Consider the following 12,892-nt stretch of genomic DNA (forward strand, 5'->3'; position numbering starts at 1 on the left):
TCTGGGTGGGAACCACCCCAGGACCTTTGTGGGGCTGTGGACTGGGCAGTTAGCAGGGTCTGGCCCCGAGGCTGGGAGGCTGGCTGGAGGGAAGCACTGGAACTGCTGAATAAGTGGCCCTTAGTCTGGGGCCCAGGAGTCTCATTTCCCTCCCTGAGGCCCTGGGAGCACAGGCCCTAGGCCGGGAGGCCCACTCTCAGGGGGCCTGGGCACACCCCTGCCCTCCCAAGTGTGGGTCCTAGAGCCAGGGCTGTCTTCATTAGCCCACTCCCTCTTTAGAAATGGAGGATCCTGAGTCAGAGAGGGGGATTCACTTTCCTCAGGTCACACAGCACTACAGAGCTCTGCCTGTGAACCTATTTCCCTGAGATACTGGGATGACGTGGAAGGGACACAAGCCCTTAGCAACCATGATCATGGGCAAGTAATATTGGCAGCTTCTGAGGCCTGCAGTTCTTGGCTCTGCAGAGCAGGCACTGAGGAGTGCTAAGTGAGGGAGGTAATGGCTGTGATGGCCCAGCCCTTGGCAGGCTCACTCAGGGATGTCTGTCACCCTGGACATGCTGCTGTCACCTGCTGTGGCCGCCCTTGGTCCCCCTCCCACCCACCAGACCACTGAGATCTCATCCCAACAGAGCTTGCTCGATTGTGCTCTGCTGTCCAGTTCTCAGTGGCACCCTGTCATTTTGGTAGGCTTCTGGACACTTGGCCTTGGTTTTTCCATCTCTGAAGTGGATGGAGCTTCCCTGGTAGTGGCACCTGGGGCACTACCAGTGTCTCTGTCATAGGAGGCAGGGGCGTCTCCACTGTGTGCAGGAAACCCAAGGTGATAGGGAAGGCCTACAGCGGCCAGAACACGGCGGCGGGCCAGTGGCCGTGGCAAGCCAGTCTGCTGTACCAGGGCTCGCATTTCTGTGGAGCCACCCTCATCAACTCCCGCTGGCTGGTTTCTGCTGCCCACTGCTTTCTCAAGTGAGTCCTCCTTTCTTGGGTGCTGGCAGAGGCACTGGCTGGGGAGAGGGGTGCAGGGGAAGAGGAGAAAAGGGGTGATGGGCATCCCAAAACAGTCCTCTGGGCTTTTCTCTGGGGCAGTCTGTGGCCTTCAAACCCGTGTCATCCTTGCCTTTGACCTGTGTACCCTCCACCTGGACTGTCCTCCTCGCTCACCTGTCTGACCCTCCTCATGCTCTGTCCGATCCTCCTCATGCTCTGTCCTCAGCCCTTGTGCCTGTCCCCTAACACAGATGTGCCCCAGGAGAGTGGAAGTGTTGGTCCTGACTGCCATGTGGTGTAGACCAACCTCAGAACACAACTTCTTCTCAGTGTCCCCACATTCCTGGGGGTCAGGCTCTAGGCAGAAACTGGAACTGTTCTGGGCCATTCTGCTTACTTGTGCAAAACTGGGGTCCCAGGAGGAGCTGTGGTCACTGGTGTGAGTGGGTGGACCCCTGCTGCCAGGCTGTGTAGGTGGGAGATGGGGCTCCTTAGGAGAATGACATGACTGTGGAGGAGTCTAACTCACTGCCCCTCCTGGGCCTGGCCCAGTGCCTAGCTTCTGAACGCATGAGTAGGGGTCTGCAGGGAGCAGGGGCATCACAGCCCAGGGCCAGGAGCTGGAGCTTTGAGAACCCAGAGTCCTGTCAGCACTTACTCTCTGCCACGCTGTATGCATGCCCCTCTGTGGCATCAGGGTGGTAAGACCCCACCTCACTGTGTCTCCATCTTGTCAGAAGAGAAAGCCCAACATGGGTGAGAAAAGCAGATCACATGGTGGAGGGGGCAGGTCAGGAGAAGCTCTGTGCTCCATTGGGTGTGGAGAGGGAGGGGCTTGCAGGAGAGGGGCAGGGGGAGGGTGTCCGGGTGGATGAGCCATGCATGCAAGGTCAGGGAGGTGGGAAGTTTTAACACCCGTACTCAGGGAACAAGGCAAGTTTCCATTCCCTGTGCTCATTTCCTCATTTAACAATCTTTTGTGAGTTCTTATAACTGAGTGGACAATCAGCCCTTGGGCAGGAAGATATTTAAAGAAAAGAGGGTTGGGAAAAGTGTGGGGCCAGAAGGTGGGCTGTAGGGAGCCTTGGGAAGGGTGAAGTTAGAGCTGGGGCTGAACCAGTACTGTGCACAATCACAAGGCCTTCATTTGATGGCCCTCCCACCCCGCCACCCAGCACTAGGATTCAGTGCTCCTCCAATTCATAGGTGTGATGGAAAAGCCATATGCTGATGTTGTAAGTAGAGTATCAATTAGCCTCAAGAAAGAAGGGCTCCTGACCATTAGAAATGGGGAGACAAAAGCCACGTGGCATACTGGTGGGTAGAGGGGTGGGCAGTTAGATGAGGATGCAGGGAAAGAGAGCTGGCTCACATTCAGACATGATGGTGACCACGCCCCCTTCCTCCTCCAGAAAATCTCACGTCCTGGAGAACAACCGGGTTTTGTTAGGAAACACCCAGCTGTACCAGCACACCAGGCACACCCAGAAGATACCCGTGAGCCAGATTATCGTGTACCCAGACTTTGATAAATTTCACCCTTTTGGGAATGACATTGCCATGTTGCAGCTGCTCTTTCCTGTGAACTTCACCTCCTACATCATCCCCGCCTGCCTCCCAGCTCCTGGCATGCAGCTGCCCAGTAACTCGTCCTGCTGGATAACAGGCTGGGGCATGCTCAGTGAGGAAAGTAAGGGGGCATGGGAGAGGCCAGGGGGCAGATTAGGGTGGGGAGGAGGGGCAGGGAGGGGAGGAGGACAGAGGGGTCCCCAGGCAAAGTGGCCGCTGGACCTTGGCTCGCCGTGCCTCATTTCCAGAGGACCGGACTAGTCTAGTTCTAGTTCTGAGAGTGTGTGATCCTAAAGCTTCAGTGCTCCCTGGGTGCAGATCTCCGCAAGTCTGGGAATCTGACTTTTGGACTCAAGAATTGGGTTCTTGGAGTCTTTCTAAGGCTTGACTCCAAGATTTTAATCAACCATGGATGTCAGATGACTTGATTCAACTCAGAAGTCATGGTTGGGGCCTGGACCATTCCAAGCCACTGACAAACACTCCTATTTCCCATTGCCATAGGAGGCGCTTGGGAAAGCTGGAGAGAAAACACATTTATGAACTCTGACCTCTGACCTCTGAGCCTGCAGGATCAAGTTAGAATAATTATGACCTGAGAGTGTTTGACCTCTCTGAAGCTCGCTGTGCTGTTCTTCCAACACAGGTCAACTATCTACTTTGTAGGCTTAATCGGTGAACTGAATAATGCAGGAAAAATTTTGTGTTTTTTAGGATTGAAAAAGGAGAAGTGTAGGCAAAGACTTATAAGCAAGAGTCTTTATTAAAGAAAGGAATGTTCATGGTTTGGGGAAATGCTTACGGTGCAAAATTAAGTGGAAAAAGCACATATATTTGTAATTATTTGGTACAGTGTTTCTCAGCAGAGGTGTTGCAGGCATTTTGGATGGACCCTATCTTCACTGGGTAGGATGCACCTGCTAGTGTGTCAGTAACTCTCCCTGTCATAGGACAACCAGGTCCCCAGTATTCCCACACCAGACACGTGCACACACACACACAAACACACACACACACACACACACACACACACACACACACACACACAGAGAAATACTCACACCAACACAACACACCACGCTCACACCCACAAATACACACACAGAGACTGCTTCCTCTTGAGGTCAGGGACCCTGTCTTGCTGGTTTAATGTCCCAGCCTGTGCCCAGGGCCTGGGCCTGGCAGGTGATCTGCTGCTGCCCCCGGGTCCTAGAGACCGTCATTCTTGCCTGCACCTCCAGACCGGTCTCCAGCTCCACCCTGTGCGCTCTGCTTTAGTCCCCACCAGCTGAATGTTTGCTTCAGAACAGGGGTCGTGTCAGTCCCCTGCTCACTACCCTCAGTGCCTTCTCACTTATGCTTCGAAAAAGGTCCAGACGCCCTACCTCGGCTCTGCATAACAGCCTCCATCCCTCTGTGCTTATCTCCTGCTGCATTCCTCGCTAGTGCCTGCCCAGCTGCAGGCCTACTTCCTGCTGTGAATGTGCCTCAGCCACTCCCCCAACGGGGCATCGCCGTGGCTGGGCTCCCTGCCCCGCTTGCTCTCCCTGCTCTCCTGGGAACGACTTGCTCATCTTGGCAGGACTCATTCCTTTACATGAACAACTCGGCTCCTCCTCTGAGGAGTTTTATTGGATCACATGAGCTAAAATAGACAACCCCTAACACCACAGCTCCCTGTTGCCTTTACACCACTTATTAGATCTAAAATCATTCTACTATTCACTTCACTTCCCTGTATCCCCCAACTGAGTATGTTCCCCTGTATCACTAGTGTCTAAAAGACACTAAACACAAGGACAAATGAATAAGTGAGTGAGCAGATGGGAGGATGGATTGGGGAGGGGGAGGGGAGAGGATGAGTGAGGGGAAGGGAAGATGGAGGTGCGTAGGTGAGAGGATGGTGGTCAGATGGATGGAGTGAGTGGACACATCAGTAGGTGGAGGGGAAATGGAGAGATGGGTCAAAAGATGGGTGGATGGGCAAATGGATGGAAGGGTGAGTGGGTAAATGGGACAAAAGGAGAGCTAGGTAGATGGAGGAAGGATTGGTGGGTGGAAGGAAAGGTTAGTGATAGACAAAAGGAGAATGGATGGGATGGTTTGTGAAAGGGCGGGTAGTCTGGTGAATGGTTGCTGAGCACCCATGTAGGGTATGTGTTGGTGGGATTTGCGGAATAGAAGAAGTGTGGCCTGTTGCCATGAGAGAGGTAGAGGGAATAGGATGAGTTTGGAAGAGTTCAGGAAACAACAGGGGGCTTCTTAGGCAGAGGCAGAACTGGAACAGTGCAGCAGGCCCAGCTGTGCCGAGACAACCCCGGGCCCAGGGCGCAGCGAGCAGGGCGGAGGAGTGGGGAGCACGGAGCAGCCCAGAGCTGAGCTGCAGCGCACTTCACTCAACTCCTCCTCGTCCTCGCAGGGCCTCTGCTCGAGCCCTTCGGTCTCCAGGAGGAAAAGGTGGGCCTCGTTGAGAACAAGTTCTACAATATGTTATATGAACAAAGAGTTGGGCAAGGAAGGAACTACCCTGTGCACGAGGAGATGCTGTGTGCTGGGGACTTCTCGACAGGAAAATCCATCTGCCGCGTGAGTGAGGCCATTTCTGTTCCTCCCTTGCGTGTTTTCAGGGCCTCAGTTTCTCTGATGGGGGAGTGGTGTTGCCTCTGCTCTCCTTGTGGAGCCCCCCTGGGACATCCTGCTTCCTCCCTCTCTGTGTCTTCCCGGGCTCCAGCCCTTGGCAGCGTCCCCCCGGCTGCCCCTTCCTAAGCCCATTGTCCCTGAGAGTGTTACTAGCAGGACCTCAGACAGCGTCTGTTTTTGAGGCATATTTTCCAGTTTTGATTGAGGTGTAACATACATACAAAAAAGTATATTCATAGTGTTGTCATAGGTGTGTAGTGGATGAATCTTCACAGTGACGCAACAAGTGACCAACACCCCGGGGCCCCACTCTTGTCCCTTTCCCGTCACCGACACTCAGGGGAAAACACCACATTCACTTGCAACACCTCAGATTAGATTATGGGTTTTCTGTAAGTAGAATTTATTTCCAGCTGTCAGTCTTTCGTGGCTTCACATTCTGTGTGTGAGCTGCTTCCCTGCTGCTGCCTGTGGTTAGTTTATTCATTCTTGTCGCCTTCCAGGACTCTGCTGGAGGCACTGAATTCTGTGGTCAGTTTTGCTTCTGATGGGTATTCTAGCAGTTTCCAAGCTGTCCGTTTCATTTCACTTCCAAATGTTTCATATTCCATTTCATACAAGCCCATGAGGAGAACTGTTGGGTTGAAAGGTATGTGTGTGTTCAGCTCTGGCAGATGCTACAAGATGCCTCCAAAGTGCTCACCACAAGCCCCCGTTCCAGCAGCGGGTGAGGCTCTGTGTCCTCGCTGACACTTGGCACTTTCCATCTTTTCTCATTTTGATATCTTATCGTGGTTTTAATCTTCATTTTCATTAGATATATTTTTGTATGTTTATCATCATTGGATCTCTTCTTCTGTAAAGCTGCCCTTCCAGTTCTCTCCCCTCTCATCTTCCTCTTGGGTTGTCTGTCTTTTCCTTGAGGGGCTCTTGGTGTATTTTTCTATATTCCAGACATGAGTCCGCTGTTGGAGTGTGAAGATATCTTTCTGCTCTTTGTTGTGCCCCGTGTTGTAAGTGGGCAGACAGGCCAGGAGAGGGAAAGCTGTACCCTAAAATAAGTCAGTACAACCTGACTCCAAGCCCACTGCCTCCACCGCAGGGCCCAGCCTCCCACGCTGACGTCACATCTTTCACACAGATGGCACCATGGGGTGGAGGGGAAAGTGTTGGCCTCTGGAGTTAGAGACACTGCCCTGCCACGAGTCCCTGCCCTGTGACATCCGGCGGTCTTTTCACCCTCGGAGCCTGTGTCCTCATTCGCAGTTTGGGACCCTGAGGCCTCCTTCACGGGGTTGTGGAAAGGCTGGTGCAGTGGGTGGATAGTGTCCCCTAAATTTGCAACCACTTGGAATCTCAGAATATGACCTTAATTGGAAATAGAGGCTTTGCAGATGTGACTAGATAAGAATCTCGAGATGACACCACTCTGAATTTGCAGTGGGCCCTGAATCCAATGACTTGTGTTCTTATAGGAAGAGAGAGAGACACAGAGACGCTAGGTGTCAGACTTCTGGCTTCCAGAACCGTGAGAGGACATATTTCTGTTGTTTGCAGAGTCACTCAGTTTGGGGTGATACGCTGTGGCACCCCAGGAGACCCACACGGGAGGGACAAGGTGTGCCTGGCCCATGGGAGGGCCTCACGTGTGGCAGGTTCCATGATGGCCCAGTGAGCTGCTGAGCCTGAGAGGGAAGCTTGGCCACCTGCCCCCTTGGTAGGAGGTGGACCCAGGTTTCCCGGGTCCCAGGCTCTAACCAATGGTGTGGACTTTCTGACTGTCTGGCCTGGCCCATCCTTCTCACAGAGTCAGCTGCACCCAGAGGTGAAACAAGGGCTCAGCCCACATCCTCCCAAGTTCCCATCTGGCTGTCACCCTGGACCCCACTTCCAGCCTTGTCCTCCACCTGCCTTCCCCTGCAGACATCATGCCCATGGAGCTCAGGGCTGGAGCCCTTTGCTTGCCCACCGGACATGCACAGTGCCCTTGACCTCTAGTCCCCCCACCCCCTAGCTTGAGGACACCACTGAGCTGGACACCCAGGAGTCCCAGCAGATGACCCCCTCCTGCCTCCCTCAGCCTTTCAATCACCCAAGCCCATCTGAGAGATTCCTTCTAGATTCATCTTCTGCCACATCACCTGCTCTGGCCCCCACCCTCCAACCCGGGGCTCTCTTCTTTCCCCTAAAGTGTCCCTCCCCCTGCACGGGGCCCCCAGAAACAGGTCTGAGGAGAGAAGGGCCACAGGGGCACTCAGCACTCAGACTGTGGGGCAGGACAGACCTGGTTCCAGGCATTAATCTGTTGTTTACTGGGATTGTGGCCTCAGCTCAGTTTCATCACCCATGAAATGTGGTCGCTAACAGCCTCCACTTAATAAGGTTGCTATAACAATTTGAGTACTGTGTCTGGCACTCAGTAGGTGCTTGACAAGTGCTGGCTTTCATTCTCCTGGCCTGGTATGCTCCCCTCTATCTTAATTGTACCTGTTCTGGGCCTTTCTTAGATCTTCCTCTCACTCAAGGTGGATTTCACTTCCTGGCCCCACACAACACACATACGTGCAAGTGTGTCCATGTGCACACAAACACACACACACAGTTGGCTGTGTCTCTACAGCAGTGCAAACCACGGCTCACTTCTCATGGGAAATATTAGTGTTGGGGTTCCCTCTGCCTTCTGAGAGCTCCCCAGGGGCCAGGGGGCTATTGAAGCCCTTCTCATCTCCTCTAGATTGGTCCAGAATCCATCATGATATTGGCAACCACATGGCTCATCTGCGTGAATCCCTTGAGGCCTGGAGTGGACAAGGACCAGGCCTTCCCCTGGCCTTGAGCAACTAGGAGTGGGAACATTGTGGGGAGGGCCGAGGGATCTCCAGGCAGGGACCGCAGAAGGGAGGAGCTGAGAGGATGATGGCACATTCCCTATCTCCAAGAAGCCCCATGTATGACCCTTTTGGGGCTGCTGAGACAAACCACCTCAAACTGGGTGGCTAAAATTACAGAAATTTATTCTTAGGTTTCTGATGGTCAAAGGTCTAAAACATAGGTGCTGGCCAGGCACGTTCCTTCTGGATGCTCTAGGGGAGAATGTGTCCTTTCTTATTCTGGCTTTTTAGGGGCCGCCCACATTCCTTGGCTCATGGCCCCTTCTTCCATCCTCAAAGCACATCGCTCCAAACTCTGCTTCTGTCATCACATCTCCTCATGTGACTCTGACCTTCTGCCTCCCTCCTTCCCCATGAGGACCCTTGTGACTACCTTAGGCCCACCCAGGTAATCCAAGATGAGCTTCCTACTTCAAGATCCCCAACACCACCACACCTGCAGAGTCCCTTTTGCCACATAAGGTGACATAACCACAGGTTCCAGGGATGAGACTGGACATCTCTGAGGGTTATTTTCAGCTGGCCACACCATGTACCCCTCTCTCTCCTTCAAGCCACCGCTTCCCTCACCCTCCCTCTCAGCTAGAGGTCTTGCTGCTTATTTCACCAAGAACATCAAAGCAAGCAGTCAGACTAGAGCTCATTCACCTTCCTGCATCAGAAGGTTAGGTTGTTTCCTGTTTAGAGTCTCAGCTCAGGAAGTCTTTGTGCCTCCACCCTTCCTGTCCTGTCCTTTCCATGGCTTATTTCCACATGTCACATCTGACCACGGCAGGCTAGCTGGCTTATTGACAAAGCTCCATGGGGGAGGAGCAGTGTCATTTCACCCCTGTGCCCGAGGGCAGAGGCTGCCCTGGATGCTTGACGTGCGTGTGGACAGGTGAGCAGAAGAGCGGCAGGCATGGCTGTGGCCCCGCTCCACTACCCCCACACTCAAGGATGAGACCCTCCCTTTGGCTGACGAAGTGAGAGGATTTTCAACCAGATAGTCCTGCCCTGACAGTGTTTCAGGACTCCAGTGATTCCCAGCAGCTTTCTGGGGACCCCCTCCTGCTCCCTGAGCAATGCAGGCTTCCCCCACCAGGCCTGGGTATGAGCATTTTCTGAGGATGCTCAACCAAGAGGTTGAGAGAAAACCAAAGGCCTAAATGAATGAAAAAGGGGGATGACCCAGGTAGAGATGTGCTGCTGCAGCTCAGGGTTTTGCAAGAACTGAGGTCTGAAGCAGCTTGGCCTGACTAGGCTCCACTCACAGACCAGTCCTCCTGGGCCCTGTTGGGGCAGCTGTCCCTTCTCGGCCTGGACAGTGCCTTGTCCTGGACCACTGGGGCCTCCACACAAGTGTCCATGTGTTGTAGATTTCAATCCACAGCCATCCTGAGGGTCAGTCAAGAGCTTCCTGAAGTGTGATGCCAGCGCCTTCCTGCATGACTGTGGCTGCAGAGGGAGACTGGTGTTTGGACTTTCAAAGAGGTCCACCTGAGTGAGCCTGGATGCTAGACACTCATGAGCCTGGCCTTGTTACCTGGTCTTCTCAGAGCTGGCCCAGCCACCCACACTGACTCCCCTCTCTTTCCTAGGGTGATTCCAGGGGACCCCTTGTCTGTGACCTCACCAATGCCTGGGTTCTAGTGGGGCTGGCCAGCTGGGGCTTGTACTGCCAACATCCCATCTACTGCAGCGTCTTCACCAATGTCTCCTACTTCATTGACTGGATGGATGAGATCCAGAGGCTCACACCTCTCCCTGATGCCATGTCTGCGCCTCCTCAGACAGTTTCCACACCAGCCTCTGCAAGCTGCTGGCTTGCCGGGGCCTGGCACAGGCTTTGTGCCCCCACAGCCTTGGCCCCTGCTGCTGTTCCTGCTCCAGGCCCCGCGGCAGGCCCTGTGGTGACCTGCCAAGCCCCTCTGCTCCTTCCCTCTGTCTCAGACCCCAGTCTCCTTGCTGGAATTTTCCACCCCTCCCCTCCCCCAGCCCCATCAACTTTCAGTGGTTCCTTCTTGGTTTTCCAGCCCAACAGCTGCTACTCCCCAAACCAAGCCTGAAAAATCAAATAAAAACAAATGAAAGACTCATCCTTCTCCTGTCTTTGGGCCCTGCTGCCCCTCCTGACCCTCAGCACTCACCCCTTCCCTTGAGGTCTGTTGTCTGGCTCCCTGGACAAAGAAACAGGACCTGGCAGAGAGACTGTCCCAGGAGGAAGACAGGGGTGAGGATGCTGAAGGAGACCAGCTGGGGATGGAGAAGGATGTGTTCACTTGCAGATTCCACTCCTGCCATGGGAGTGCACAGGCTTTCAGAGGAAGTGTATCAGTCAGCTCCAGCTGCTACAACAAATACCACGGGCAATGTGGCTTAAACAACAGGAATTTATCATCTCATAGTTCCAGATGGAGTGCAGAAGTCTGAGATTAGGGTGCAGGCAGGGATGATTCCCCATGAGACCTCTCTGCTTGGCTTATAGGTCATCTTCTCCCTGTGCCCTCACATCATTTTCCCTCTGTGCGTTTCTGTGTCCAAATTTCCCCCTTTTATAAGGACACCAGTCATAATGGATTAGGGCCTACCCAAGCTACTTCATTTTAACTCAGTTATCTCTTTAAAAGCTCTACTCCAAATAAAGTCACATTCTGAAGTACTGGGGGTTAGGACTTCAGAATATGAATTTGGGGGGACACAATTCAGCCCATAACAGGAAGTTGGACGTTTTGCCAGGTGAATACAGTCCAGAGGAGTAACAGCTTTCTCACAGTAAAGAAACATTACCCCTGGTGTTTAGCGAAGGTAGGAACAACTTGCTGTGGAGGTAGAGGGAGCTTCCCAGGGTGCAGGACCACTGAGCTGGACTGGAGTGCATGACCTGGCCCGTGAGGAAGAGGGCTCCACCCTGCAGCATAGAGGGCTCTTGAATGCAAGGGGTCTAGGAGACGGTGTGGAAACAGACAGAGGAGGCCCGAGGCCAGGCTGTGAGCTGGGGTTCAGGCTGGCAGTCCTCAGACCTCTGCTCCTAGAGTTGACTCCTAGCACCTTCCTCACCTGCCCTCATAGCCCTGCTCTCCCCTGTCTGAAGGGGCCCAACTCACTGCCCATCTTCCTAGCTCCCAACCCCACCTGAAACTGCTCCCTTCTGTCCAAGGACCCAAGTCAGCCTCCCCCAAGTTGTCCACACACCTCCAGGAGTTGGAGCCCCATTTCTCTTTTTCTGCTTAGCTGACTCAGGACTTAGCAGCCTGGCAATAAGACTTGAAGCAATGTTCTCATCATTCTTCCTGCCCATCTGCCTGACACAGTCCTTGTGTAGCCAGAAAGATCTCAGATGAACACCTGTATGGCAATAAAAAAAAAACTGGACAACTTAGAAGAAATGGACAAGTTTCTAGAAACAAACAGTCCACCAAAACTGAACCAAGAAGATATAGATCATTTGAACAGACCAATCACTAGAAGTGAAATAGAATCAACAATAAAAAAACCTCCTTGCAAACAAAAATCCAGGACCAGATGGCTTCACTGGGGGATTTTACCAAACATATGAAGAAGAACTCATACCAATCCTTCTAAAACACTTCCAAAAGATTGAAAAGGAGAAAATGCTTCCAAACTCATTCTATGAAGCCACCATCACCCTGATACCAAAGCCAGACCAAAACACTACCTAGAAAGAAAGCTATAGGCCAATATCGTTGATGTGCATAGATGCAGAAATCCTCAATGAAACATTAGCAAACAGAATCCAACAACACGTAAAAAAGATCATACACCATGATCAAGTTGGGTGCATCCCCGGGACACAAGGATATTTCAACATACATGAATCAATCAATGTGATACACCACAGAGAAAGGACAAAAATCACATGATCATCTCAGTAGGTGCAGAAAAACCATTTGATAAAATTGAACACCTATTTATGATAAAAAATCTAACCAAAGTGGGTACAGAGGGGACATATCTCAACATAATAAAAGCTATTTATGACAAACCTACAGCCAGCATTATACTCTTCAGTAAAAAGCTGAAAGCCTTTCCGCTAAAATCTGGAACAAGACAAGGATGGTCTCTCTCACCACTTCTATTCAATATAGTATTGCAAGTCCTGGCCAGAGCAATTAGACAACAACAACAACAACAACAACAACAACAACAACAACAACAACAACAACAAAAAGGAATGAACGGGATCCAAATTGGAAGAGATGGGTAAAATTGTCATTATATGCAGATGACATGATACTATATAGAGAAAATCCTCGAGGCTCCACACAAAAACTATTAGAGCTGATGAAAGAATTCAGCAAAGTTGCAGGATACAAGAGTAACATACAGAAATTGGTGACATTTCTTTACACTAACAATGAAATATCAGAAAAGGAAAGTAAGGAAACAATCCCTTTTAAAATTGCATCCCAAAAAATAAAATACTTAGCAATAAATCTGACCCAGGAAGTGAAAGACATATGTGGAGAAGTACAAAATACTGACTAAGGAAATTAAATATGACTTAAAGAAATGGAAAGATATCCCATGTTCTTAGATTTGATGAATTAATATTGTGAAGATGGCCATACAGTTTTAATGCCATCCATATTAACCCAGGACACTTTTCACAGAACTACAATAAATTATCCTAAAATTTAAATGGAATCACAAAAGACCCAGAATTGCCAAGGCAATACTGAAGAAAAAGAACAAAGCTGTAGGAATAACCCTCCCAGACTTCAGACAATGTTGTAGAGCTACAGTAATCAAAACAGCATGGCATTGGTACAAAACCAGACATAGGGATCAGTGGAACA

General features: G+C 51.6%; 1 pseudogene; it reads left to right on the forward strand.

Moving 5' to 3' along the window:
* Window positions 1-2,133: 2,133 nt before the first annotated feature.
* LOC116659767 lies at window positions 2,134-10,211 on the forward strand (annotated as a pseudogene).
* The last annotated feature ends 2,681 nt before the right edge of the window (window positions 10,212-12,892 follow it).

Source organism: Camelus ferus, chromosome 25 (genome assembly GCF_009834535.1).
Source record: "Camelus ferus isolate YT-003-E chromosome 25, BCGSAC_Cfer_1.0, whole genome shotgun sequence".
NCBI lineage: Eukaryota > Metazoa > Chordata > Mammalia > Artiodactyla > Camelidae > Camelus > Camelus ferus.